Here is a 20,772-nt window from a genome sequence, read left to right on the forward strand (position 1 = left end):
TGCACAGGGAGCACACTGGGTCGAGGTTTGCTGGGCATGATTCAAGTTTTCCTTCATTTACGCATAAATCTTTCGCCTTTTACTAAAGATTTCCGTGGAGGGGGACCATTGTGAGTTTATTGTATTTTTGGGTGCTCTGCTCACGGCAGAGCTACGTAACATGTCCAAATGCAGAAAGTCTTTCGTTATGGTTTTGCTTGTCGCAAGGTGTTCGGTGGCTTTAAGCAAAAGCGCCGGTGTAGCAGGCGCATCTAAATGTTTTCTTTATTTTAAATTAAATTTATTTAAATTATATTTTGACATATTTTGAGTTATTGGAGCTATATGATGATGTTCCGGTTTGGTATAAACGTGGGACATTTCTTTTGAAAAGCGTCAGCATACATTGCAGTCACGGTTGTGAAAAGCATATCTGCACTTCGGTTCATCAGCTCTTTAAGTTTTGTATTTTGTTAGCACCCCCCTAAAGGGCATAAGGTGTGTATGTTCATATATTTAAACTGTAGATACAAGTAAATGCTGTGTTATATTTGTCACAATTATGCACTCAAAGTGTTTATGAATATAAAGGCTGATACGCATTTTCCACTTGTTTGTTAGCTCTTACGGTGATCTGTTGGAGGTATCAAGGCTCAATAAAACTTCATTAAAACCATCAGTAAAGTTTTGGCCGTTATTAGGATGGGGTCCGCTACAGCCGGGTAACTCCAACATAGGGACGGCAAGAGGTGTGAAAACTGCCAGTAGTGTTTAGCTCGTACCATACCTCTCGCATTTCAATCGGCAGTCTAGACAGAATGGAAACCTCCCCGTCGGGGAATCGAACCCCGGTCTTCCGCGTGACAGGCGGAGATACTGTCCACTATACTAACGAGGACTTCACGTCTGCATGCGCGCGTCACGCCGGCCAACCCCCCTGTCGATAGAGTACTCTTGGGTTTCTGTGTCTATCAAGTTACAGATACCAGCAGGAGGCATGGAAGGGAATCGACTGAATCCGTGATCAATTCAGTGCAGCTCTGAAACAAGAGTTGGTTCTGACAAGTCCTGTTGAGCAACGACCTTCTGCCTGCGTTGGTGGTATAGTGGTGAGCATAGCTGCCTTCCAAGCAGTTGAACCGGGTTCGATTCCCGGCCAACGCATTGCTTTTTGCTCGACCCCATCGTGAGAAGGAGAGCAACGCATTCGTTCAGCCGATTAGACGTGTAACGGTGGGTCGTGCAAGATGTTTGAGAGTCAAAGAAAAAGGAGCTCTCCCCGTCGGGGAATCGAACCCCGGTCTTCCGCGTGACAGGCGGAGATACTGTCCACTATACTAACGAGGATCAGACGACCAGGCTGAGCCGTCGAGCCGAATCGTCAATCCAGACCTCAGCCTACAACACACATACTTCCCACTTGTGAGGACAGCCTTGCTGTTTATTCCCCCGTTTTCGGTTTATTTTGTGTGTTTGTTTATATTTTTAAAAAATTATTTTCTTCTTTTTTTAAAAAACATTCCCTTCTACTGCCCCAGCCAACTCACATCCTTACCCCAATATCAGTAAACCCTTAGATAGGTCCTTTAAAAAGGAAAACCCTACCCTGCCCTGAAGCTTAAACCGACCCTTCCCCCTTGCTTTTTTACTGTTTAACAAAAAAACTAACCCTAAACTACACCCTGCCCTAACATCAACTATCTTAACCCCCAAAAAAAGTTTTGAAGTGAAAATGATCTCTTAAGCTGAAGGTCTTAGACCCTGTTCTTCTGTTGGGGCCTTTTCTTTCTTTATTTCTAGAGGCTATGGAAATTAATAAGGAATCCCCTGACTTGGAAGAAAATTCCTCTTCTGTTATTTTTGTGGTGGCATTTATTATTTAGATTTTTGAGATTTGAAAACCTAATGGGATGGAGATTGGAGGTAACCTGTGCCGGTGCATCCTCTGTGTAATGTGCACAGAGTTTCATTCCCCAATACCTCTGAGCAAATGATCATACTGCGACATGTTAGTAGCCTGTGCCTGTGCCTTTATTTTGGACAGGAAGGTATTTCTGTCTCTTTTGCTCCTCCCAGGTGGAAGCGTCTGGTTGGATCCTGAATCAGAAATTACCCTTTTTGAACATGATGGTGTTGCACAGGGAGCACACTGGGTCGAGGTTTGCTGGGCATAACTCAAGTTTTCCTTCAATTACGCATAAATCTTTCGCCTTTTACTAAAGGTTTCCGTGGAGGGGGACCATTGTGAGTTTATTGTATTTTTGGGTGCTCTGCTCACGGCAGAGCTACGTAACATGTCCAAATGCAGAAAGTCTTTCGTTATGGTTTTGCTTGTCGCAAGGTGTTCGGTGGCTTTAAGCAAAAGCGCCGGTGTAGCAGGCGCATCTAAATGTTTTCTTTATTTTAAATTAAATTTAATTAAATTATATTTTGACATATTTTGAGTTATTGGAGCTATATGATGATGTTCCGGTTTGGTATAAACGTGGGACATTTCTTTTGAAAAGCGTCAGCATACATTGCAGTCACGGTTGTGAAAAGCATATCTGCACTTCGGTTCATCAGCTCTTTAAGTTTTGTATTTTGTTAGCACCCCCCTAAAGGGCATAAGGTGTGTATGTTCATATATTTAAACTGTAGATACAAGTAAATGCTGTGTTATATTTGTCACAATTATGCACTCAAAGTGTTTATGAATATAAAGGCTGATACGCATTTTCCACTTGTTTGTTAGCTCTTACGGTGATCTGTTGGAGGTATCAAGGCTCAATAAAACTTCATTAAAACCATCAGTAAAGTTTTGGCCGTTATTAGGATGGGGTCCGCTACAGCCGGGTAACTCCAACATAGGGACGGCAAGAGGTGTGAAAACTGCCAGTAGTGTTTAGCTCGTACCATACCTCTCGCATTTCAATCGGCAGTCTAGACAGAATGGAAACCTCCCCGTCGGGGAATCGAACCCCGGTCTTCCGCGTGACAGGCGGAGATACTGTCCACTATACTAACGAGGACTTCACGTCTGCATGCGCGCGTCACGCCGGCCAACCCCCCTGTCGATAGAGTACTCTTGGGTTTCTGTGTCTATCAAGTTACAGATACCAGCAGGAGGCATGGAAGGGAATCGACTGAATCCGTGATCAATTCAGTGCAGCTCTGAAACAAGAGTTGGTTCTGACAAGTCCTGTTGAGCAACGACCTTCTGCCTGCGTTGGTGGTATAGTGGTGAGCATAGCTGCCTTCCAAGCAGTTGACCCGGGTTCGATTCCCGGCCAACGCATTGCTTTTTGCTCGACCCCATCGTGAGAAGGAGAGCAACGCATTCGTTCAGCCGATTAGACGTGTAACGGTGGGTCGTGCAAGATGTTTGAGAGTCAAAGAAAAAGGAGCTCTCCCCGTCGGGGAATCGAACCCCGGTCTTCCGCGTGACAGGCGGAGATACTGTCCACTATACTAACGAGGATCAGACGACCAGGCTGAGCCGTCGAGCCGAATCGTCAATCCAGACCTCAGCCTACAACACACATACTTCCCACTTGTGAGGACAGCCTTGCTGTTTATTCCCCCGTTTTCGGTTTATTTTGTGTGTTTGTTTATATTTTAAAAAAATTATTTTCTTCTTTTTTTAAAAAACATTCCCTTCTACTGCCCCAGCCAACTCACATCCTTACCCCAATATCAGTAAACCCTTAGATAGGTCCTTTAAAAAGGAAAACCCTACCCTGCCCTGAAGCTTAAACCGACCCTTCCCCCTTGCTTTTTTACTGTTTAACAAAAAAACTAACCCTAAACTACACCCTGCCCTAACATCAACTATCTTAACCCCCAAAAAAAGTTTTGAAGTGAAAATGATCTCTTAAGCTGAAGGTCTTAGACCCTGTTCTTCTGTTGGGGCCTTTTCTTTCTTTATTTCTAGAGGCTATGGAAATTAATAAGGAATCCCCTGACTTGGAAGAAAATTCCTCTTCTGTTATTTTTGTGGTGGCATTTATTATTTTGATTTTTGAGATTTGAAAACCTAATGGGATGGAGATTGGAGGTAACCTGTGCCGGTGCATCCTCTGTGTAATGTGCACAGAGTTTCATTCCCCAATACCTCTGAGCAAATGATCATACTGCGACATGTTAGTAGCCTGTGCCTGTGCCTTTATTTTGGACAGGAAGGTATTTCTGTCTCTTTTGCTCCTCCCAGGTGGAAGCGTCTGGTTGGATCCTGAATCAGAAATTACCCTTTTTGAACATGATGGTGTTGCACAGGGAGCACACTGGGTCGAGGTTTGCTGGGCATGACTCAAGTTTTCCTTCAATTACGCATAAATCTTTCGCCTTTTACTAAAGATTTCCGTGGAGGGGGACCATTGTGAGTTTATTGTATTTTTGGGTGCTCTGCTCACGGCAGAGCTATGTAACATGTCCAAATGCAGAAAGTCTTTCGTTATGGTTTTGCTTGTCGCAAGGTGTTCGGTGGCTTTAAGCAAAAGCGCCGGTGTAGCAGGCGCATCTAAATGTTTTCTTTATTTTAAATTAAATTTAATTAAATTATATTTTGACATATTTTGAGTCATTGGAGCTATATGATGATGTTCCGGTTTGGTATAAACGTGGGACATTTCTTTTGAAAAGCGTCAGCATACATTGCAGTCACGGTTGTGAAAAGCATATCTGCACTTCGGTTCATCAGCTCTTTAAGTTTTGTATTTTGTTAGCACCCCCCTAAAGGGCATAAGGTGTGTATGTTCATATATTTAAACTGTAGATACAAGTAAATGCTGTGTTATATTTGTCACAATTATGCACTCAAAGTGTTTATGAATATAAAGGCTGATACGCATTTTCCACTTGTTTGTTAGCTCTTACGGTGATCTGTTGGAGGTATCAAGGCTCAATAAAACTTCATTAAAACCATCAGTAAAGTTTTGGCCGTTATTAGGATGGGGTCCGCTACAGCCGGGTAACTCCAACATAGGGACGGCAAGAGGTGTGAAAACTGCCAGTAGTGTTTAGCTCGTACCATACCTCTCGCATTTCAATCGGCAGTCTAGACAGAATGGAAACCTCCCCGTCGGGGAATCGAACCCCGGTCTTCCGCGTGACAGGCGGAGATACTGTCCACTATACTAACGAGGACTTCACGTCTGCATGCGCGCGTCACGCCGGCCAACCCCCCTGTCGATAGAGTACTCTTGGGTTTCTGTGTCTATCAAGTTACAGATACCAGCAGGAGGCATGGAAGGGAATCGACTGAATCCGTGATCAATTCAGTGCAGCTCTGAAACAAGAGTTGGTTCTGACAAGTCCTGTTGAGCAACGACCTTCTGCCTGCGTTGGTGGTATAGTGGTGAGCATAGCTGCCTTCCAAGCAGTTGACCTGGGTTCGATTCCCGGCCAACGCATTGCTTTTTGCTCGACCCCATCGTGAGAAGGAGAGCAACGCATTCGTTCAGCCGATTAGACGTGTAACGGTGGGTCGTGCAAGATGTTTGAGAGTCAAAGAAAAAGGAGCTCTCCCCGTCGGGGAATCGAACCCTGGTCTTCCCATGACAGGCGGAGATACTGTCCACTATACTAACAAGGATCAGACGACCAGGCTGAGCCATCGAGCCGAATCGTCAATCCAGACCTCAGCCTACAACACACATACTTCCCACTTGTGAGGACAGCCTTGCTGTTTATTCCCCCGTTTTCGGTTTATTTTGTGTGTTTGTTTATATTTTTAAAAAATTATTTTCTTCTTTTTTTAAAAAACATTCCCTTCTACTGCCCCAGCCAACTCACATCCTTACCCCAATATCAGTAAACCCTTAGATAGGTCCTTTAAAAAGGAAAACCCTACCCTGCCCTGAAGCTTAAACCGACCCTTCCCCCTTGCTTTTTTACTGTTTAACAAAAAAACTAACCCTAAACTACACCCTGCCCTAACATCAACTATCTTAACCCCCAAAAAAAGTTTTGAAGTGAAAATGATCTCTTAAGCTGAAGGTCTTAGACCCTGTTCTTCTGTTGGGGCCTTTTCTTTCTTTATTTCTAGAGGCTATGGAAATTAATAAGGAATCCCCTGACTTGGAAGAAAATTCCTCTTCTGTTATTTTTGTGGTGGCATTTATTATTTTGATTTTTGAGATTTGAAAACCTAATGGGATGGAGATTGGAGGTAACCTGTGCCGGTGCATCCTCTGTGTAATGTGCACAGAGTTTCATTCCCCAATACCTCTGAGCAAATGATCATACTGCGACATGTTAGTAGCCTGTGCCTGTGCCTTTATTTTGGACAGGAAGGTATTTCTGTCTCTTTTGCTCCTCCCAGGTGGAAGCGTCTGGTTGGATCCTGAATCAGAAATTACCCTTTTTGAACATGATGGTGTTGCACACGGAGCACACTGGGTCGAGGTTTGCTGGGCATGACTCAAGTTTTCCTTCAATTACGCATAAATCTTTCGCCTTTTACTAAAGATTTCCGTGGAGGGGGACCATTGTGAGTTTATTGTATTTTTGGGTGCTCTGCTCACGGCAGAGCTACGAAACATGTCCAAATGCAGAAAGTCTTTCGTTATGGTTTTGCTTGTCGCAAGGTGTTCGGTGGCTTTAAGCAAAAGCGCCGGTGTAGCAGGCGCATCTAAATGTTTTCTTTATTTTAAATTAAATTTAATTAAATTATATTTTGACATATTTTGAGTTATTGGAGCTATATGATGATGTTCCGGTTTGGTATAAACGTGGGACATTTCTTTTGAAAAGCGTCAGCATACATTGCAGTCACGGTTGTGAAAAGCATATCTGCACTTCGGTTCATCAGCTCTTTAAGTTTTGTATTTTGTTAGCACCCCCCTAAAGGGCATAAGGTGTGTATGTTCATATATTTAAACTGTAGATACAAGTAAATGCTGTGTTATATTTGTCACAATTATGCACTCAAAGTGTTTATGAATATAAAGGCTGATACGCATTTTCCACTTGTTTGTTAGCTCTTACGGTGATCTGTTGGAGGTATCAAGGCTCAATAAAACTTCATTAAAACCATCAGTAAAGTTTTGGCCGTTATTAGGATGGGGTCCGCTACAGCCGGGTAACTCCAACATAGGGACGGCAAGAGGTGTGAAAACTGCCAGTAGTGTTTAGCTCGTACCATACCTCTCGCATTTCAATCGGCAGTCTAGACAGAATGGAAACCTCCCCGTCGGGGAATCGAACCCCGGTCTTCCGCGTGACAGGCGGAGATACTGTCCACTATACTAACGAGGACTTCACGTCTGCATGCGCGCGTCACGCCGGCCAACCCCCCTGTCGATAGAGTACTCTTGGGTTTCTGTGTCTATCAAGTTACAGATACCAGCAGGAGGCATGGAAGGGAATCGACTGAATCCGTGATCAATTCAGTGCAGCTCTGAAACAAGAGTTGGTTCTGACAAGTCCTGTTGAGCAACGACCTTCTGCCTGCGTTGGTGGTATAGTGGTGAGCATAGCTGCCTTCCAAGCAGTTGACCCGGGTTCGATCCCCGGCCAACGCATTGCTTTTTGCTCGACCCCATCGTGAGAAGGAGAGCAACGCATTCGTTCAGCCGATTAGACGTGTAACGGTGGGTCGTGCAAGATGTTTGAGAGTCAAAGAAAAAGGAGCTCTCCCCGTCGGGGAATCGAACCCCGGTCTTCCGCGTGACAGGCGGAGATACTGTCCACTATACTAACGAGGATCAGACGACCAGGCTGAGCCGTCGAGCCGAATCGTCAATCCAGACCTCAGCCTACAACACACATACTTCCCACTTGTGAGGACAGCCTTGCTGTTTATTCCCCCGTTTTCGGTTTATTTTGTGTGTTTGTTTATATTTTAAAAAAATTATTTTCTTCTTTTTTTAAAAAACATTCCCTTCTACTGCCCCAGCCAACTCACATCCTTACCCCAATATCAGTAAACCCTTAGATAGGTCCTTTAAAAAGGAAAACCCTACCCTGCCCTGAAGCTTAAACCGACCCTTCCCCCTTGCTTTTTTACTGTTTAACAAAAAAACTAACCCTAAACTACACCCTGCCCTAACATCAACTATCTTAACCCCCAAAAAAAGTTTTGAAGTGAAAATGATCTCTTAAGCTGAAGGTCTTAGACCCTGTTCTTCTGTTGGGGCCTTTTCTTTCTTTATTTCTAGAGGCTATGGAAATTAATAAGGAATCCCCTGACTTGGAAGAAAATTCCTCTTCTGTTATTTTTGTGGTGGCATTTATTATTTTGATTTTTGAGATTTGAAAACCTAATGGGATGGAGATTGGAGGTAACCTGTGCCGGTGCATCCTCTGTGTAATGTGCACAGAGTTTCATTCCCCAATACCTCTGAGCAAATGATCATACTGCGACATGTTAGTAGCCTGTGCCTGTGCCTTTATTTTGGACAGGAAGGTATTTCTGTCTCTTTTGCTCCTCCCAGGTGGAAGCGTCTGGTTGGATCCTGAATCAGAAATTACCCTTTTTGAACATGATGGTGTTGCACAGGGAGCACACTGGGTCGAGGACAGGCGGAGATACTGTCCACTATACTAACAAGGATCAGACGACCAGGCTGAGCCGTCGAGCCGAATCGTCAATCCAGACCTCAGCCTACAACACACATACTTCCCACTTGTGAGGACAGCCTTGGTGTTTATTCCCCCGTTTTCGGTTTATTTTGTGTGTTTGTTTATATTTTTAAAAAATTATTTTCTTCTTTTTTTAAAAAACATTCCCTTCTACTGCCCCAGCCAACTCACATCCTTACCCCAATATCAGTAAACCCTTAGATAGGTCCTTTAAAAAGGAAAACCCTACCCTGCCCTGAAGCTTAAACCGACCCTTCCCCCTTGCTTTTTTACTGTTTAACAAAAAAACTAACCCTAAACTACACCCTGCCCTAACATCAACTATCTTAACCCCCAAAAAAAGTTTTGAAGTGAAAATGATCTCTTAAGCTGAAGGTCTTAGACCCTGTTCTTCTGTTGGGGCCTTTTCTTTCTTTATTTCTAGAGGCTATGGAAATTAATAAGGAATCCCCTGACTTGGAAGAAAATTCCTCTTCTGTTATTTTTGTGGTGGCATTTATTATTTTGATTTTTGAGATTTGAAAACCTAATGGGATGGAGATTGGAGGTAACCTGTGCCGGTGCATCCTCTGTGTAATGTGCACAGAGTTTCATTCCCCAATACCTCTGAGCAAATGATCATACTGCGACATGTTAGTAGCCTGTGCCTGTGCCTTTATTTTGGACAGGAAGGTATTTCTGTCTCTTTTGCTCCTCCCAGGTGGAAGCGTCTGGTTGGATCCTGAATCAGAAATTACCCTTTTTGAACATGATGGTGTTGCACAGGGAGCACACTGGGTCGAGGTTTGCTGGGCATGACTCAAGTTTTCCTTCAATTATGCATAAATCTTTCGCCTTTTACTAAAGATTTCCGTGGAGGGGGACCATTGTGAGTTTATTGTATTTTTGGGTGCTCTGCTCACGGCAGAGCTACGTAACATGTCCAAATGCAGAAAGTCTTTCGTTATGGTTTTGCTTGTCGCAAGGTGTTCGGTGGCTTTAAGCAAAAGCGCCGGTGTAGCAGGCGCATCTAAATGTTTTCTTTATTTTAAATTAAGTTTAATTAAATTATATTTTGACATATTTTGAGTTATTGGAGCTATATGATGATGTTCCGGTTTGGTATAAACGTGGGACATTTCTTTTGAAAAGCGTCAGCATACATTGCAGTCACGGTTGTGAAAAGCATATCTGCACTTCGGTTCATCAGCTCTTTAAGTTTTGTATTTTGTTAGCACCCCCCTAAAGGGCATAAGGTGTGTATGTTCATATATTTAAACTGTAGATACAAGTAAATGCTGTGTTATATTTGTCACAATTATGCACTCAAAGTGTTTATGAATATAAAGGCTGATACGCATTTTCCACTTGTTTGTTAGCTCTTACGGTGATCTGTTGGAGGTATCAAGGCTCAATAAAACTTCATTAAAACCATCAGTAAAGTTTTGGCCGTTATTAGGATGGGGTCCGCTACAGCCGGGTAACTCCAACATAGGGACGGCAAGAGGTGTGAAAACTGCCAGTAGTGTTTAGCTCGTACCATACCTCTCGCATTTCAATCGGCAGTCTAGACAGAATGGAAACCTCCCCGTCGGGGAATCGAACCCCGGTCTTCCGCGTGACAGGCGGAGATACTGTCCACTATACTAACGAGGACTTCACGTCTGCATGCGCGCGTCACGCCGGCCAACCCCCCTGTCGATAGAGTACTCTTGGGTTTCTGTGTCTATCAAGTTACAGATACCAGCAGGAGGCATGGAAGGGAATCGACTGAATCCGTGATCAATTCAGTGCAGCTCTGAAACAAGAGTTGGTTCTGACAAGTCCTGTTGAGCAACGACCTTCTGCCTGCGTTGGTGGTATAGTGGTGAGCATAGCTGCCTTCCAAGCAGTTGACCCGGGTTCGATTCCCGGCCAACGCATTGCTTTTTGCTCGACCCCATCGTGAGAAGGAGAGCAACGCATTCGTTCAGCCGATTAGACGTGTAACGGTGGGTCGTGCAAGATGTTTGAGAGTCAAAGAAAAAGGAGCTCTCCCCGTCGGGGAATCGAACCCCGGTCTTCCGCGTGACAGGCGGAGATACTGTCCACTATACTAACAAGGATCAGACGACCAGGCTGAGCCGTCGAGCCGAATCGTCAATCCAGACCTCAGCCTACAACACACATACTTCCCACTTGTGAGGACAGCCTTGCTGTTTATTCCCCCGTTTTCGGTTTATTTTGTGTGTTTGTTTATATTTTTAAAAAATTATTTTCTTCTTTTTTTAAAAAACATTCCCTTCTACTGCCCCAGCCAACTCACATCCTTACCCCAATATCAGTAAACCCTTAGATAGGTCCTTTAAAAAGGAAAACCCTACCCTGCCCTGAAGCTTAAACCGACCCTTCCCCCTTGCTTTTTTACTGTTTAACAAAAAAACTAACCCTAAACTACACCCTGCCCTAACATCAACTATCTTAACCCCCAAAAAAAGTTTTGAAGTGAAAATGATCTCTTAAGCTGAAGGTCTTAGACCCTGTTCTTCTGTTGGGGCCTTTTCTTTCTTTATTTCTAGAGGCTATGGAAATTAATAAGGAATCCCCTGACTTGGAAGAAAATTCCTCTTCTGTTATTTTTGTGGTGGCATTTATTATTTTGATTTTTGAGATTTGAAAACCTAATGGGATGGAGATTGGAGGTAACCTGTGCCGGTGCATCCTCTGTGTAATGTGCACAGAGTTTCATTCCCCAATACCTCTGAGCAAATGATCATACTGCGACATGTTAGTAGCCTGTGCCTGTGCCTTTATTTTGGACAGGAAGGTATTTCTGTCTCTTTTGCTCCTCCCAGGTGGAAGCGTCTGGTTGGATCCTGAATCAGAAATTACCCTTTTTGAACATGATGGTGTTGCACAGGGAGCACACTGGGTCGAGGTTTGCTGGGCATGACTCAAGTTTTCCTTCAATTACGCATAAATCTTTCGCCTTTTACTAAAGATTTCCGTGGAGGGGGACCATTGTGAGTTTATTGTATTTTTGGGTGCTCTGCTCACGGCAGAGCTACGTAACATGTCCAAATGCAGAAAGTCTTTCGTTATGGTTTTGCTTGTCGCAAGGTGTTCGGTGGCTTTAAGCAAAAGCGCCGGTGTAGCAGGCGCATCTAAATGTTTTCTTTATTTTAAATTAAATTTAATTAAATTATATTTTGACATATTTTGAGTTATTGGAGCTATATGATGATGTTCCGGTTTGGTATAAACGTGGGACATTTCTTTTGAAAAGCGTCAGCATACATTGCAGTCACGGTTGTGAAAAGCATATCTGCACTTCGGTTCATCAGCTCTTTAAGTTTTGTATTTTGTTAGCACCCCCCTAAAGGGCATAAGGTGTGTATGTTCATATATTTAAACTGTAGATACAAGTAAATGCTGTGTTATATTTGTCACAATTATGCACTCAAAGTGTTTATGAATATAAAGGCTGATACGCATTTTCCACTTGTTTGTTAGCTCTTACGGTGATCTGTTGGAGGTATCAAGGCTCAATAAAACTTCATTAAAACCATCAGTAAAGTTTTGGCCGTTATTAGGATGGGGTCCGCTACAGCTGGGTAACTCCAACATAGGGACGGCAAGAGGTGTGAAAACTGCCAGTAGTGTTTAGCTCGTACCATACCTCTCGCATTTCAATCAGCAGTCTAGACAGAATGGAAACCTCCCCGTCGGGGAATCGAACCCCGGTCTTCCGCGTGACAGGCGGAGATACTGTCCACTATACTAACGAGGACTTCACGTCTGCATGCGCGCGTCACGCCGGCCAACCCCCCTGTCGATAGAGTACTCTTGGGTTTCTGTGTCTATCAAGTTACAGATACCAGCAGGAGGCATGGAAGGGAATCGACTGAATCCGTGATCAATTCAGTGCAGCTCTGAAACAAGAGTTGGTTCTGACAAGTCCTGTTGAGCAACGACCTTCTGCCTGCGTTGGTGGTATAGTGGTGAGCATAGCTGCCTTCCAAGCAGTTGACCCGGGTTCGATTCCCGGCCAACGCATTGCTTTTTGCTCGACCCCATCGTGAGAAGGAGAGCAACGCATTCGTTCAGCCGATTAGACGTGTAACGGTGGGTCGTGCAAGATGTTTGAGAGTCAAAGAAAAAGGAGCTCTCCCCGTCGGGGAATCGAACCCCGGTCTTCCGCGTGACAGGCGGAGATACTGTCCACTATGCTAACGAGGATCAGACGACCAGGCTGAGCCGTCGAGCCGAATCGTCAATCCAGACCTCAGCCTACAACACACATACTTCCCACTTGTGAGGACAGCCTTGCTGTTTATTCCCCCGTTTTCGGTTTATTTTGTGTTTGTTTATATTTTAAAAAAATTATTTTCTTCTTTTTTTAAAAAACATTCCCTTCTACTGCCCCAGCCAACTCACATCCTTACCCCAATATCAGTAAACCCTTAGATAGGTCCTTTAAAAAGGAAAACCCTACCCTGCCCTGAAGCTTAAACCGACCCTTCCCCCTTGCTTTTTTACTGTTTAACAAAAAAACTAACCCTAAACTACACCCTGCCCTAACATCAACTATCTTAACCCCCAAAAAAAGTTTTGAAGTGAAAATGATCTCTTAAGCTGAAGGTCTTAGACCCTGTTCTTCTGTTGGGGCCTTTTCTTTCTTTATTTCTAGAGGCTATGGAAATTAATAAGGAATCCCCTGACTTGGAAGAAAATTCCTCTTCTGTTATTTTTGTGGTGGCATTTATTATTTTGATTTTTGAGATTTGAAAACCTAATGGGATGGAGATTGGAGGTAACCTGTGCCGGTGCATCCTCTGTGTAATGTGCACAGAGTTTCATTCCCCAATACCTCTGAGCAAATGATCATACTGCGACATGTTAGTAGCCTGTGCCTGTGCCTTTATTTTGGACAGGAAGGTATTTCTGTCTCTTTTGCTCCTCCCAGGTGGAAGCGTCTGGTTGGATCCTGAATCAGAAATTACCCTTTTTGAACATGATGGTGTTGCACAGGGAGCACACTGGGTCGAGGTTTGCTGGGCATAACTCAAGTTTTCCTTCAATTATGCATAAATCTTTCGCCTTTTACTAAAGATTTCCGTGGAGGGGGACCATTGTGAGTTTATTGTATTTTTGGGTGCTCTGCTCACGGCAGAGCTACGTAACATGTCCAAATGCAGAAAGTCTTTCGTTATGGTTTTGCTTGTCGCAAGGTGTTCGGTGGCTTTAAGCAAAAGCGCCGGTGTAGCAGGCGCATCTAAATGTTTTCTTTATTTTAAATTAAATTTAATTAAATTATATTTTGACATATTTTGAGTTATTGGAGCTATATGATGATGTTCCGGTTTGGTATAAACGTGGGACATTTCTTTTGAAAAGCGTCAGCATACATTAAAGTCACGGTTGTGAAAAGCATATCTGCACTTCGGTTCATCAGCTCTTTAAGTTTTGTATTTTGTTAGCACCCCCCTAAAGGGCATAAGGTGTGTATGTTCATATATTTAAACTGTAGATACAAGTAAATGCTGTGTTATATTTGTCACAATTATGCACTCAAAGTGTTTATGAATATAAAGGCTGATACGCATTTTCCACTTGTTTGTTAGCTCTTACGGTGATCTGTTGGAGGTATCAAGGCTCAATAAAACTTCATTAAAACCATCAGTAAAGTTTTGGCCGTTATTAGGATGGGGTCCGCTACAGCCGGGTAACTCCAACATAGGGACGGCAAGAGGTGTGAAAACTGCCAGTAGTGTTTAGCTCGTACCATACCTCTCGCATTTCAATCGGCAGTCTAGACAGAATGGAAACCTCCCCGTCGGGGAATCGAACCCCGGTCTTCCGCGTGACAGGCGGAGATACTGTCCACTATACTAACGAGGACTTCACGTCTGCATGCGCGCGTCACGCCGGCCAACCCCCCTGTCGATAGAGTACTCTTGGGTTTCTGTGTCTATCAAGTTACAGATACCAGCAGGAGGCATGGAAGGGAATCGACTGAATCCGTGATCAATTCAGTGCAGCTCTGAAACAAGAGTTGGTTCTGACAAGTCCTGTTGAGCAACGACCTTCTGCCTGCGTTGGTGGTATAGTGGTGAGCATAGCTGCCTTCCAAGCAGTTGACCCGGGTTCGATTCCCGGCCAACGCATTGCTTTTTGCTCGACCCCATCGTGAGAAGGAGAGCAACGCATTCGTTCAGCCGATTAGACGTGTAACGGTGGGTCGTGCAAGATGTTTGAGAGTCAAAGAAAAAGGAGCTCTCCCCGTCGGGGAATCGAACCCCGGTCTTCCGCGTGACAGGCGGAGATACTGTCCACTATACTAACGAGGATCAGACGACCAGGCTGAGCCGTCGAGCCGAATCGTCAATCCAGACCTCAGCCTACAACACACATACTTCCCACTTGTGAGGACAGCCTTGCTGTTTATTCCCCCGTTTTCGGTTTATTTTGTGTGTTTGTTTATATTTTTAAAAAATTATTTTCTTCTTTTTTTAAAAAACATTCCCTTCTACTGCCCCAGCCAACTCACATCCTTACCCCAATATCAGTAAACCCTTAGATAGGTCCTTTAAAAAGGAAAACCCTACCCTGCCCTGAAGCTTAAACCGACCCTTCCCCCTTGCTTTTTTACTGTTTAACAAAAAAACTAACCCTAAACTACACCCTGCCCTAACATCAACTATCTTAACCCCCAAAAAAAGTTTTGAAGTGAAAATGATCTCTTAAGCTGAAGGTCTTAGACCCTGTTCTTCTGTTGGGGCCTTTTCTTTCTTTATTTCTAGAGGCTATGGAAATTAATAAGGAATCCCCTGACTTGGAAGAAAATTCCTCTTCTGTTATTTTTGTGGTGGCATTTATTATTTTGATTTTTGAGATTTGAAAACCTAATGGGATGGAGATTGGAGGTAACCTGTGCCGGTGCATCCTCTGTGTAATGTGCACAGAGTTTCATTCCCCAATACCTCTGAGCAAATGATCATACTGCGACATGTTAGTAGCCTGTGCCTGTGCCTTTATTTTGGACAGGAAGGTATTTCTGTCTCTTTTGCTCCTCCCAGGTGGAAGCGTCTGGTTGGATCCTGAATCAGAAATTACCCTTTTTGAACATGATGGTGTTGCACAGGGAGCACACTGGGTCGAGGTTTGCTGGGCATGATTCAAGTTTTCCTTCATTTACGCATAAATCTTTCGCCTTTTACTAAAGATTTCCGTGGAGGGGGACCATTGTGAGTTTATTGTATTTTTGGGTGCTCTGCTCACGGCAGAGCTACGTAACATGTCCAAATGCAGAAAGTCTTTCGTTATGGTTTTGCTTGTCGCAAGGTGTTCGGTGGCTTTAAGCAAAAGCGCCGGTGTAGCAGGCGCATCTAAATGTTTTCTTTATTTTAAATTAAATTTATTTAAATTATATTTTGACATATTTTGAGTTATTGGAGCTATATGATGATGTTCCGGTTTGGTATAAACGTGGGACATTTCTTTTGAAAAGCGTCAGCATACATTGCAGTCACGGTTGTGAAAAGCATATCTGCACTTCGGTTCATCAGCTCTTTAAGTTTTGTATTTTGTTAGCACCCCCCTAAAGGGCATAAGGTGTGTATGTTCATATATTTAAACTGTAGATACAAGTAAATGCTGTGTTATATTTGTCACAATTATGCACTCAAAGTGTTTATGAATATAAAGGCTGATACGCATTTTCCACTTGTTTGTTAGCTCTTACGGTGTTCTGTTGGAGGTATCAAGGCTCAATAAAACTTCATTAAAACCATCAGTAAAGTTTTGGCCGTTATTAGGATGGGGTCCGCTACAGCCGGGTAACTCCAACATAGGGGCGGCAAGAGGTGTGAAAACTGCCAGTAGTGTTTAGCTCGTACCATACCTCTCGCATTTCAATCGGCAGTCTAGACAGAATGGAAACCTCCCAGTCGGGGAATCGAACCCCGGTCTGCCGCGTGACAGGCGGAGATACTGTCCACTATACTAACGAGGACTTCACGTCTGCATGCGCGCGTCACGCCGGCCAACCCCCCTGTCGATAGAGTACTCTTGGGTTTCTGTGTCTATCAAGTTACAGATACCAGCAGGAGGCATGGAAGGGAATCGACTGAATCCGTGATCAATTCAGTGCAGCTCTGAAACAAGAGTTGGTTCTGACAAGTCCTGTTGAGCAACGACCTTCTGCCTGCGTTGGTGGTATAGTGGTGAGCATAGCTGCCTTCCAAGCAGTTGACCCGGGTTCGATTCCCGGCCAACGCATTGCTTTTTGCTCGACCCCATCGTGAGAAGGAGAGCAACGCATTCGTTCAGCCGATTAGACGTGTAACGGTGGGTCGTGCAAGATGTTTGAGAGTCAAAGAAAAAGGAGCTCTCCCCGTCGGGGAATCGAACCCCGGTCTTCCGCGTGACAGGCGGAGATACTGTCCACTATACTAACGAGGATCAGACGACCAGGCTGAGCCGTCGAGCCGAATCGTCAATCCAGACCTCAGCCTACAACACACATACTTCCCACTTGTGAGGACAGCCTTGCTGTTTATTCCCCCGTTTTCGGTTTATTTTGTGTGTTTGTTTATATTTTTAAAAAATTATTTTCTTCTTTTTTTAAAAAACATTCCCTTCTACTGCCCCAGCCAACTCACATCCTTACCCCAATATCAGTAAACCCTTAGATAGGTCCTTTAAAAAGGAAAACCCTACCCTGCCCTGAAGCTTAAACCGACCCTTCCCCCTTGCTTTTTTACTGTTTAACAAAAAAACTAACCCTAAACTACACCCTGCCCTAACATCAACTATCTTAACCCCCAAAAAAAGTTTTGAAGTGAAAATGATCTCTTAAGCTGAAGGTCTTAGACCCTGTTCTTCTGTTGGGGCCTTTTCTTTCTTTATTTCTAGAGGCTATGGAAATTAATAAGGAATCCCCTGACTTGGAAGAAAATTCCTCTTCTGTTATTTTTGTGGTGGCATTTATTATTTTGATTTTTGAGATTTGAAAACCTAATGGGATGGAGATTGGAGGTAACCTGTGCCGGTGCATCCTCTGTGTAATGTGCACAGAGTTTCATTCCCCAATACCTCTGAGCAAATGATCATACTGCGACATGTTAGTAGCCTGTGCCTGTGCCTTTATTTTGGACAGGAAGGTATTTCTGTCTCTTTTGCTCCTCCCAGGTGGAAGCGTCTGGTTGGATCCTGAATCAGAAATTACCCTTTTTGAACATGATGGTGTTGCACAGGGAGCACACTGGGTCGAGGTTTGCTGGGCATGATTCAAGTTTTCCTTCATTTACGCATAAATCTTTCGCCTTTTACTAAAGATTTCCGTGGAGGGGGACCATTGTGAGTTTATTGTATTTTTGGGTGCTCTGCTCACGGCAGAGCTACGTAACATGTCCAAATGCAGAAAGTCTTTCGTTATGGTTTTGCTTGTCGCAAGGTGTTCGGTGGCTTTAAGCAAAAGCGCCGGTGTAGCAGGCGCATCTAAATGTTTTCTTTATTTTAAATTAAATTTATTTAAATTATATTTTGACATATTTTGAGTTATTGGAGCTATATGATGATGTTCCGGTTTGGTATAAACGTGGGACATTTCTTTTGAAAAGCGTCAGCATACATTGCAGTCACGGTTGTGAAAAGCATATCTGCACTTCGGTTCATCAGCTCTTTAAGTTTTGTATTTTGTTAGCACCCCCCTAAAGGGCATAAGGTGTGTATGTTCATATATTTAAACTGTAGATACAAGTAAATGCTGTGTTATATTTGTCACAATTATGCACTCAAAGTGTTTATGAATATAAAGGCTGATACGCATTTTCCACTTGTTTGTTAGCTCTTACGGTGATCTGTTGGAGGTATCAAGGCTCAATAAAACTTCATTAAAACCATCAGTAAAGTTTTGGCCGTTATTAGGATGGGGTCCGCTACAGCCGGGTAACTCCAACATAGGGACGGCAAGAGGTGTGAAAACTGCCAGTAGTGTTTAGCTCGTACCATACCTCTCGCATTTCAATCGGCAGTCTAGACAGAATGGAAACCTCCCCGTCGGGGAATCGAACCCCGGTCTTCCGCGTGACAGGCGGAGATACTGTCCACTATACTAACGAGGACTTCACGTCTGCATGCGCGCGTCACGCCGGCCAACCCCCCTGTCGATAGAGTACTCTTGGGTTTCTGTGTCTATCAAGTTACAGATACCAGCAGGAGGCATGGAAGGGAATCGACTGAATCCGTGATCAATTCAGTGCAGCTCTGAAACAAGAGTTGGTTCTGACAAGTCCTGTTGAGCAACGACCTTCTGCCTGCGTTGGTGGTATAGTGGTGAGCATAGCTGCCTTCCAAGCAGTTGACCCGGGTTCGATTCCCGGCCAACGCATTGCTTTTTGCTCGACCCCATCGTGAGAAGGAGAGCAACGCATTCGTTCAGCCGATTAGACGTGTAACGGTGGGTCGTGCAAGATGTTTGAGAGTCAAAGAAAAAGGAGCTCTCCACGTCGGGGAATCGAACCCCGGTCTTCCGCGTGACAGGCGGAGATACTGTCCACTATACTAACGAGGATCAGACGACCAGGCTGAGCCGTCGAGCCGAATCGTCAATCCAGACCTCAGCCTACAACACACATACTTCCCACTTGTGAGGACAGCCTTGCTGTTTATTCCCCCGTTTTCGGTTTATTTTGTGTGTTTGTTTATATTTTTAAAAAATTATTTTCTTCTTTTTTTAAAAAACATTCCCTTCTACTGCCCCAGCCAACTCACATCCTTACCCCAATATCAGTAAACCCTTAGATAGGTCCTTTAAAAAGGAAAACCCTACCCTGCCCTGAAGCTTAAACCGACCCTTCCCCCTTGCTTTTTTACTGTTTAACAAAAAAACTAACCCTAAACTACACCCTGCCCTAACATCAACTATCTTAACCCCCAAAAAAAGTTTTGAAGTGAAAATGATCTCTTAAGCTGAAGGTCTTAGACCCTGTTCTTCTGTTGGGGCCTTTTCTTTCTTTATTTCTAGAGGCTATCGAAATTAATAAGGAATCCCCTGACTTGGAAGAAAATTCCTCTTCTGTTATTTTTGTGGTGGCATTTATTATTTTGATTTTTGAGATTTGAAAACCTAATGGGATGGAGATTGGAGGTAACCTGTGCCGGTGCATCCTCTGTGTAATGTGCACAGAGTTTCATTCCCCAATACCTCTGAGCAAATGATCATACTGCGACATGTTAGTAGCCTGTGCCTGTGCCTTTATTTTGGACAGGAAGGTATTTCTGTCTCTTTTGCTCCTCCCAGGTGGAAGCGTCTGGTTGGATCCTGAATCAGAAATTACCCTTTTTGAACATGATGGTGTTGCACAGGGAGCACACTGGGTCGAGGTTTGCTGGGCATGATTCAAGTTTTCCTTCATTTACGCATAAATCTTTCGCCTTTTACTAAAGATTTCCGTGGAGGGGGACCATTGTGAGTTTATTGTATTTTTGGGTGCTCTGCTCACGGCAGAGCTACGTAACATGTCCAAATGCAGAAAGTCTTTCGTTATGGTTTTGCTTGTCGCAAGGTGTTCGGTGGCTTTAAGCAAAAGCGCCGGTGTAGCAGGCGCATCTAAATGTTTTCTTTATTTTAAATTAAATTTATTTAAATTATATTTTGACAAATTTTGAGTTATTGGAGCTATATGATGATGTTCCGGTTTGGTATAAACGTGGGACATTTCTTTTGAAAAGCGTCAGCATACATTGCAGTCACGGTTGTGAAAAGCATATCTGCACTTCGGTTCATCAGCTCTTTAAGTTTTGTATTTTGTTAGCACCCCCCTAAAGGGCATAAGGTGTGTATGTTCATATATTTAAACTGTAGATACAAGTAAATGCTGTGTTATATTTGTCACAATTATGCACTCAAAGTGTTTATGAATATAAAGGCTGATACGCATTTTCCACTTGTTTGTTAGCTCTTACGGTGATCTGTTGGAGGTATCAAGGCTCAATAAAACTTCATTAAAACCATCAGTAAAGTTTTGGCCGTTATTAGGATGGGGTCCGCTACAGCCGGGTAACTCCAACATAGGGACGGCAAGAGGTGTGAAAACTGCCAGTAGTGTTTAGCTCGTACCATACCTCTCGCATTTCAATCGGCAGTCTAGACAGAATGGAAACCTCCCCGTCGGGGAATCAAACCCCGGTCTTCCGCGTGACAGGCGGAGATACTGTCCACTATACTAACGAGGACTTCACGTCTGCATGCGCGCGTCACGCCGGCCA

General features: G+C 43.8%; 32 non-coding genes across 32 annotated transcripts; 19 read left to right on the plus strand and 13 right to left on the minus strand.

Moving 5' to 3' along the window:
• Positions 1–37: 37 nt before the first annotated feature.
• LOC141280148 (U5 spliceosomal RNA) lies at positions 38–153 on the plus strand. Its single transcript, XR_012334941.1, has one exon. It is a non-coding gene; the product is annotated as a U5 spliceosomal RNA (small nuclear RNA).
• A 652-nt stretch (positions 154–805) lies between these two features.
• trnad-guc (transfer RNA aspartic acid (anticodon GUC)) lies at positions 806–877 on the minus strand. The gene has a single exon. It is a non-coding gene; the product is annotated as a tRNA-Asp (tRNA).
• A 194-nt stretch (positions 878–1,071) lies between these two features.
• On the plus strand, positions 1,072–1,143 carry trnag-ucc (transfer RNA glycine (anticodon UCC)). The gene has a single exon. It is a non-coding gene; the product is annotated as a tRNA-Gly (tRNA).
• A 111-nt stretch (positions 1,144–1,254) lies between these two features.
• On the minus strand, positions 1,255–1,326 carry trnad-guc (transfer RNA aspartic acid (anticodon GUC)). The gene has a single exon. It is a non-coding gene; the product is annotated as a tRNA-Asp (tRNA).
• Positions 1,327–2,150: 824 nt separating this feature from the next.
• Positions 2,151–2,266, plus strand: LOC141280146 (U5 spliceosomal RNA). The gene has a single exon (XR_012334939.1). It is a non-coding gene; the product is annotated as a U5 spliceosomal RNA (small nuclear RNA).
• A 652-nt stretch (positions 2,267–2,918) lies between these two features.
• Positions 2,919–2,990, minus strand: trnad-guc (transfer RNA aspartic acid (anticodon GUC)). Its single transcript has one exon. It is a non-coding gene; the product is annotated as a tRNA-Asp (tRNA).
• Positions 2,991–3,184: 194 nt separating this feature from the next.
• Positions 3,185–3,256, plus strand: trnag-ucc (transfer RNA glycine (anticodon UCC)). The gene has a single exon. It is a non-coding gene; the product is annotated as a tRNA-Gly (tRNA).
• Positions 3,257–3,367: 111 nt separating this feature from the next.
• trnad-guc (transfer RNA aspartic acid (anticodon GUC)) lies at positions 3,368–3,439 on the minus strand. Its single transcript has one exon. It is a non-coding gene; the product is annotated as a tRNA-Asp (tRNA).
• An 824-nt stretch (positions 3,440–4,263) lies between these two features.
• On the plus strand, positions 4,264–4,379 carry LOC141280093 (U5 spliceosomal RNA). Its single transcript, XR_012334887.1, has one exon. It is a non-coding gene; the product is annotated as a U5 spliceosomal RNA (small nuclear RNA).
• A 652-nt stretch (positions 4,380–5,031) lies between these two features.
• Positions 5,032–5,103, minus strand: trnad-guc (transfer RNA aspartic acid (anticodon GUC)). Its single transcript has one exon. It is a non-coding gene; the product is annotated as a tRNA-Asp (tRNA).
• Positions 5,104–5,297: 194 nt separating this feature from the next.
• Positions 5,298–5,369, plus strand: trnag-ucc (transfer RNA glycine (anticodon UCC)). The gene has a single exon. It is a non-coding gene; the product is annotated as a tRNA-Gly (tRNA).
• Positions 5,370–6,375: 1,006 nt separating this feature from the next.
• Positions 6,376–6,491, plus strand: LOC141280094 (U5 spliceosomal RNA). Its single transcript, XR_012334888.1, has one exon. It is a non-coding gene; the product is annotated as a U5 spliceosomal RNA (small nuclear RNA).
• A 652-nt stretch (positions 6,492–7,143) lies between these two features.
• trnad-guc (transfer RNA aspartic acid (anticodon GUC)) lies at positions 7,144–7,215 on the minus strand. Its single transcript has one exon. It is a non-coding gene; the product is annotated as a tRNA-Asp (tRNA).
• A 194-nt stretch (positions 7,216–7,409) lies between these two features.
• On the plus strand, positions 7,410–7,481 carry trnag-ucc (transfer RNA glycine (anticodon UCC)). The gene has a single exon. It is a non-coding gene; the product is annotated as a tRNA-Gly (tRNA).
• Positions 7,482–7,592: 111 nt separating this feature from the next.
• On the minus strand, positions 7,593–7,664 carry trnad-guc (transfer RNA aspartic acid (anticodon GUC)). Its single transcript has one exon. It is a non-coding gene; the product is annotated as a tRNA-Asp (tRNA).
• Positions 7,665–9,336: 1,672 nt separating this feature from the next.
• LOC141280137 (U5 spliceosomal RNA) lies at positions 9,337–9,452 on the plus strand. The gene has a single exon (XR_012334929.1). It is a non-coding gene; the product is annotated as a U5 spliceosomal RNA (small nuclear RNA).
• A 652-nt stretch (positions 9,453–10,104) lies between these two features.
• On the minus strand, positions 10,105–10,176 carry trnad-guc (transfer RNA aspartic acid (anticodon GUC)). The gene has a single exon. It is a non-coding gene; the product is annotated as a tRNA-Asp (tRNA).
• Positions 10,177–10,370: 194 nt separating this feature from the next.
• On the plus strand, positions 10,371–10,442 carry trnag-ucc (transfer RNA glycine (anticodon UCC)). The gene has a single exon. It is a non-coding gene; the product is annotated as a tRNA-Gly (tRNA).
• A 1,007-nt stretch (positions 10,443–11,449) lies between these two features.
• Positions 11,450–11,565, plus strand: LOC141280095 (U5 spliceosomal RNA). The gene has a single exon (XR_012334889.1). It is a non-coding gene; the product is annotated as a U5 spliceosomal RNA (small nuclear RNA).
• A 652-nt stretch (positions 11,566–12,217) lies between these two features.
• trnad-guc (transfer RNA aspartic acid (anticodon GUC)) lies at positions 12,218–12,289 on the minus strand. Its single transcript has one exon. It is a non-coding gene; the product is annotated as a tRNA-Asp (tRNA).
• Positions 12,290–12,483: 194 nt separating this feature from the next.
• Positions 12,484–12,555, plus strand: trnag-ucc (transfer RNA glycine (anticodon UCC)). The gene has a single exon. It is a non-coding gene; the product is annotated as a tRNA-Gly (tRNA).
• Positions 12,556–13,560: 1,005 nt separating this feature from the next.
• On the plus strand, positions 13,561–13,676 carry LOC141280136 (U5 spliceosomal RNA). Its single transcript, XR_012334928.1, has one exon. It is a non-coding gene; the product is annotated as a U5 spliceosomal RNA (small nuclear RNA).
• A 652-nt stretch (positions 13,677–14,328) lies between these two features.
• trnad-guc (transfer RNA aspartic acid (anticodon GUC)) lies at positions 14,329–14,400 on the minus strand. Its single transcript has one exon. It is a non-coding gene; the product is annotated as a tRNA-Asp (tRNA).
• A 194-nt stretch (positions 14,401–14,594) lies between these two features.
• On the plus strand, positions 14,595–14,666 carry trnag-ucc (transfer RNA glycine (anticodon UCC)). Its single transcript has one exon. It is a non-coding gene; the product is annotated as a tRNA-Gly (tRNA).
• A 111-nt stretch (positions 14,667–14,777) lies between these two features.
• Positions 14,778–14,849, minus strand: trnad-guc (transfer RNA aspartic acid (anticodon GUC)). The gene has a single exon. It is a non-coding gene; the product is annotated as a tRNA-Asp (tRNA).
• An 824-nt stretch (positions 14,850–15,673) lies between these two features.
• Positions 15,674–15,789, plus strand: LOC141280149 (U5 spliceosomal RNA). The gene has a single exon (XR_012334942.1). It is a non-coding gene; the product is annotated as a U5 spliceosomal RNA (small nuclear RNA).
• Positions 15,790–16,707: 918 nt separating this feature from the next.
• On the plus strand, positions 16,708–16,779 carry trnag-ucc (transfer RNA glycine (anticodon UCC)). The gene has a single exon. It is a non-coding gene; the product is annotated as a tRNA-Gly (tRNA).
• Positions 16,780–16,890: 111 nt separating this feature from the next.
• Positions 16,891–16,962, minus strand: trnad-guc (transfer RNA aspartic acid (anticodon GUC)). Its single transcript has one exon. It is a non-coding gene; the product is annotated as a tRNA-Asp (tRNA).
• Positions 16,963–17,786: 824 nt separating this feature from the next.
• Positions 17,787–17,902, plus strand: LOC141280150 (U5 spliceosomal RNA). Its single transcript, XR_012334943.1, has one exon. It is a non-coding gene; the product is annotated as a U5 spliceosomal RNA (small nuclear RNA).
• A 652-nt stretch (positions 17,903–18,554) lies between these two features.
• trnad-guc (transfer RNA aspartic acid (anticodon GUC)) lies at positions 18,555–18,626 on the minus strand. The gene has a single exon. It is a non-coding gene; the product is annotated as a tRNA-Asp (tRNA).
• A 194-nt stretch (positions 18,627–18,820) lies between these two features.
• On the plus strand, positions 18,821–18,892 carry trnag-ucc (transfer RNA glycine (anticodon UCC)). The gene has a single exon. It is a non-coding gene; the product is annotated as a tRNA-Gly (tRNA).
• Positions 18,893–19,899: 1,007 nt separating this feature from the next.
• LOC141280151 (U5 spliceosomal RNA) lies at positions 19,900–20,015 on the plus strand. The gene has a single exon (XR_012334944.1). It is a non-coding gene; the product is annotated as a U5 spliceosomal RNA (small nuclear RNA).
• Positions 20,016–20,772: the final 757 nt, after the last annotated feature.

Source organism: Paramisgurnus dabryanus, chromosome 13 (assembly GCF_030506205.2).
Source record: "Paramisgurnus dabryanus chromosome 13, PD_genome_1.1, whole genome shotgun sequence".
In the NCBI taxonomy this organism is placed as follows: Eukaryota; Metazoa; Chordata; class Actinopteri; order Cypriniformes; family Cobitidae; genus Paramisgurnus; species Paramisgurnus dabryanus.